The sequence below is a fragment of the Saimiri boliviensis genome, chromosome 2, assembly GCF_048565385.1.
Source record: "Saimiri boliviensis isolate mSaiBol1 chromosome 2, mSaiBol1.pri, whole genome shotgun sequence".
Taxonomy (NCBI): domain Eukaryota; kingdom Metazoa; phylum Chordata; class Mammalia; order Primates; family Cebidae; genus Saimiri; species Saimiri boliviensis.
The window spans coordinates 128,656,700-128,661,594 of record NC_133450.1 but is presented as its reverse complement, the minus strand read 5'-3'; the positions used below and the strand labels follow the sequence as shown (position 1 = coordinate 128,661,594).

Below are 4,895 nucleotides of genomic sequence, written 5' to 3'. Positions count from 1 at the left end.
GGTGAGTGCTTCAGCCATGAACTTCCGATTTCACAGCTCTGCTGGAAGCCTTCAGTGTCAGGCTTCCTATTGCTCTTAAGATAATGATCAAAATTCTCAACAAAGTTTCCCTGATAAATGCTCTTCAGCCTCCCCCCCCCCCCCCCCGTAATGAATAAATCATTGGTCCTCACGGCAGTGGATTAATCGTCTGTGAGTGTTGGTTTAATCTTTCTCTTCCGGAGTTTAGCTGTCACCGCCATATCCCCAGCACGGAGCACAATGACATGTTTATATGTAGAAAATTGAGTGAAAAATAAAAACAGCTAACATTTGGGTGCTTATGATCTTCCAGGCCGCAAGCTATGCATTTTGCATATATTGGCAAATCCGTGAGGCCGGTGCTGCCTTCATTGTACAGGTGAGAAGCCTGGAGCTCAGAGGGGTGAAGTGACGTGCCCAACGCCATGCTCAGAATCAGCAAAAGATACGTTAGTGGATGGTGGGAAGCATCAGAAAATGAAGAGAAATTAAAAAAGAGAAGTCACTTGGAAGTGACCACCATTAACATTTAGGTACATTTCTTTTTGGGGGTCTTCCTAGGTCTCTGCATAGTAACAGACTGTCCAGAGTGCTGATAATCTGCTAGATAGTGTAGGGAGACTGCGTGTTCATGGTTTTAGCCACGACCATATATGTCTTCATATTTTCGGATGCAGCTGAACTGAAATTTGCTTTTGCTCTGCTCAGGGCCTCTTGTGAAGGTTAGGCACTTTCTGCTTGACCTGCTGAAAATGCTGTGGTCATACACAAGCTAGTCGCTCAGTGGTCCTGTTTCTTTTCTTATGTGACCATTTCGAGCAGTGGGGCCTGGGTCAAAAGTCATGCAGGGTTTTTTTTTTTTTTTTTTTTTTTTTTTTTTTTTTTTTTGAAACGGAGTTTCGCCCTTGTTACCCAGGCTGGAGTGCAATGGTGCGATCTCGGCTCACCGCAACCTCCGCTCCTGGGTTCAGGCAATTCTCCTGCCTCAGCCTCCTGAGTGGCTGGGATTACAGGCACACGCTGCCATGCCCAGCTAATTTTTTTGTATTTTCAGTAGAGACGGGGTTTCACCATGTTGACCAGGATGGTCTCGATCTCTTGACCTTGTGATCCACCTGCCTTGGCCTCCCAAAGTGCTGGGATTACAGGCGTGAGCCACCGTACCTGGCCCAAAAGTCATGCAGGGTTTTAAGGCTTCGGATCAGTGGTTCGGGACTGTCCTCTGGGCAGGACCGAGAGGCACACATGCCTGCGGGTGGTGACGGACATTATCCCCTAGTGCACAGTCAGGTCTGTCTCTGGCACTCCCCGTCCATTCAGGTTGGGTCCCTGGCATTCAGTTATGTGGAACAGACCAGAAAAATTAAAAAGAGCCCTCTTCCCCACCTTCCCCTAAGGGCCAGTGGCCTGCGGACTCTCCTCCACTCCCCCACTGGAGCTCACCCCAGCTGAATTGGCTGAATCACCACCCCCTTGTGGCCGGGTCTGGGTGCGCTGTCCTGCAAAATCAAAAGTGGAGTCCAGGCACAGAAGCTGGGATCACTCCCTGACCTGTGTCCCGTTTGTTCTAATCTAGAATCCAGCCACGATTATGCGTGTCAGAAGGCAGGGGTGACTGTGTTTTTTCTCCTTGCTCTTTCTTCAGGTCAGCAAATTCCTGCAGCTGCTGAGTTAGTACTTTTAAGAAAGCACTGGATTCCCTCTCACAATGGGACTTTGATTCTTTCGAGGAAAAGATTTCAGAAGTTTTCAAATAACCTGGAGTATCTGAACAAACTTAACCTGTGGTGTGGTTCCCGCTGGCTGGCTTCGAGGGGCTGGGTCTCTCTGAGTGGAAGCTGGTGAGGGTGGAGGTGAGTGAAGGTTTATCCAGGACTGGAGGAGAAAGGGACAGCCTGGGGATTAAAAAAGAAATTTTTCACTGAGATGCGTTGAGATGCATTGAGATGCTGTACCTCAACACTAGAAGATGCCAGCTTGGGGTATGTGACAGCTTTAAAAACTACGCTGAGCATGTTGTAGGCAAAGGCCAGCAGCCCCCCCCCAGGGAAAGCCCTTCATTTGAGTCCTGCTGCAGGCTGCCTTTCATGATTTTTGAGGGGTCTGCAGGAAGAGGACAGAGGTTGTAGTGTGGGGATTGCTGGCGACCATGCACCAATTTTTGGTGTTTCCATCTCAGGAAGAAGAAAAGGTGCCTGAGGCCCGTGCGGAAGGCCTGTCAGACAGCACATCCCGAGAAATCTGTCCAGGAAGCTGCCAGGCTGGCATCAGCGTCTTCACTGTGCAAATGAGGAAACTGAGGCACAGAGTTCGTGAAGAGACATGTCCAGGATCACCAAGGTGAGATAGGGTAAGAGCAGGGATCTTGGGCACAATCTCGGCTCACTGCAACCTCCGCCTCCCGGGTTCAAGCGATTCTCCTACTTCAGCCTCCTGAGTAGCTGGGATTACAGATGCCCGCAGTAATGCTCGGCTAATTTTTGTATTTTTAGTAGAGACGGGGTTTCACCATGTTGGCCAGGCTGGTCTCGGACTCTGATCTCAGGTGCCTTGCTCTGTCCCTTAGGGACCTCACCTTTGTGTTTCAGACACCGGCAAATCACCTCATTCTTCTTACAGTTCACTGTTTTCCTGAGCTGGAGCCACGGTCTGGGTAGCAGTCCCTTGGCAAGGGGCATTCAGGGTTCCAGCAGTCACATGCCATGGTAAATAAGCTTTATAAACATCCCACGATAAATGTGGAGAGAATCCCTATAGGGACGATGACTCTAAGTGGAATTGCTGGGAAAAGTGTGTCAGTTTTAAATGTTGGCAATCATTCATTGTGGTGGTCATTCATTCTTCCACCAGCCAGGGCTGGTGTTCCTGTGTCCTCTCCTTACCAGTGTTTATTTGTTGGCAACGTGGCAGGTGAAACATGTACCCTGCCTTAAAAAAATTATACTTGGCTGGGCATGGTGGCTCATGCCTCTAATCCCAGAGCTTTCGGAAACCGAGGTGGGTGGATTGCTTGAGGCCCAGAGTTTGCGACTAGCTTTGGCAACACAGCGAGACCCCGTCTCTACAAAAAAGAGAAAAATTAGCGTGGTGTAGGAGAGCACGCATGTAGTTCCAGCTACTGGGGAGGCTGAAGTGGGAGGATTGCTTGAGCCTGTCTCAGAACAAACAAACAAACAAAAATAAGGAAAAGAAAAAATGCATAGTTTCAAAACATAGTTTTAAATACATTTGGGAATATATAGGCAGTAGAAATAACAGTTGTGTTCTTAATGGCTCAGACAGGGCTAGGCCCGTGGTAGGTGCTCAATAAATATGTATTAAGTAAGTGAATAAGGAAGAAAACCCCATGGCTCTGCCAGCAAGAAACGCTTCTGTCAACATTTCACTGTGTTTGTTTTCCCTGAGTATTTTTTCCTCTACATAATTTAGCTTTGTTTTCCATTCATTATGCTCACCCGTGCAGACACAGTTTTAATCTTGTTTTTTTCACTTCACATCGTTGACATCTATGTGTCTCTCTTCTAAGCCGCATTTAAACATCTCTGTGATACCCTCACAGGTGTGTGAACCGTAGTTCTTCTGAATCATCTGTTGTTGTGCTTTTAGGCTGTTTTCAATTTTTCTTTTTATAAATGATGCAGCGGAGTATCTTTATGCAGAGAACGTTTCTGTACTTCCTTTTATGCAGAAGGAAAAGTGCTCAGAAGAAAGATTAACTTGGTCAAAGGTTTTACAATCTGATTTCATACTTCTTAAAAATGATACACCTTATGAAACAACTTTATATCTGCTGAAAAAACCTAGTTCTTTTTTTAATATTGTCTTAAGAAAATGACTTGTTCTGAACAATATCCTGTGCCTTTCAGAAAACAGTGACGGATATGAAAGGAGATTTGTTCTCTCCAAGCTCTTAGGAGGCGATCTGGCTCAGGAAACAGACACATCAGATCCGAGCATGTATCTGATGGTTGCTATGGGAACAAGTCATTTAACAGCCACTCGGCTAAAGCATTGATCAATAAGGGAGGGGGGCAAGAGGGAAACAAATTAGTTGGTGTCTGAGTAGCCCCAAGAGAGAGCAATAACACATCCCCTTCTTATGGCAGGGGCCCAGGCAGGGGGCTCAAAGTCCTGTCCGTCCATGCTGGGATGCGTGGGGCAGGAGGGCAGCAGGGGCAGGGAAGAGAATCATATCGGGGTGAGAAACCTGCTCCTCAAACCAGATATGGGGCAGGGGAGGCTTCAGACAAGGCTGGGAGCACGGCCGGTCCTGGGTCTCTACGCTCCCGTGATGTCCTTGCAGGGCCTGCTGGAATACCCTGCGGCACCCCATTGCTCAAGTGGGGAGTCCCAGGCCAGAGAGGAGCGTGACTCCTTCCAGGTACGCAGCCAGCCCCACTTTTCTTCTGCAGGCTCCCAGCCTGGCAGGGGAGAAAGGCAAAGGCCCTCAAGCAGTCATTCATTGATTCATCCCCAGATACTTCCTGAGCATGTCTGAGGGGCCACGCCCCGGCCTGGGCAGGCAGCACATACCCAAGGGGAGGACAGAGCTTGGGCTCTGGGACCAAATCACGGCTTGGCCACTTGGCAGGCTCTTCACCTATAACGTGTTGAGAAAGTGACGTGAAGTCAGAGCCAGGAGCGAGCATCCTGAGTGCTCGGTGGCCATTGCTGGGACTCATAATCCCGAGGGAGTGTGGAGGTGGAAGCGAGGGCTCCTCAGTGGAAGTACTCACGACGTCTTGACTGAATACAGACAGCTGACACAGGGGCGGCTGTGTTCACCGCCAAGGGGTGGGATTACACACAAGAGAAGGCAGGAGAAAAGCCAGGGCCCCAGACCACAGGAGGCTGCATCTGTGGACCTCTGCTCC

The 4,895-nt window shown here is 48.9% G+C and overlaps 1 long non-coding RNA gene across 1 annotated transcript; it reads left to right on the top strand.

Annotated features, from left to right (window-relative positions):
• The first annotated feature begins 340 nt into the window (after positions 1–340).
• Positions 341–4,177, top strand: LOC141582796 (uncharacterized). Its single transcript, XR_012515682.1, has 3 exons — positions 341–554; positions 1,667–1,874; positions 2,201–4,177. It is a non-coding gene; the product is annotated as an uncharacterized LOC141582796 (long non-coding RNA).
• The last annotated feature ends 718 nt before the right edge of the window (positions 4,178–4,895 follow it).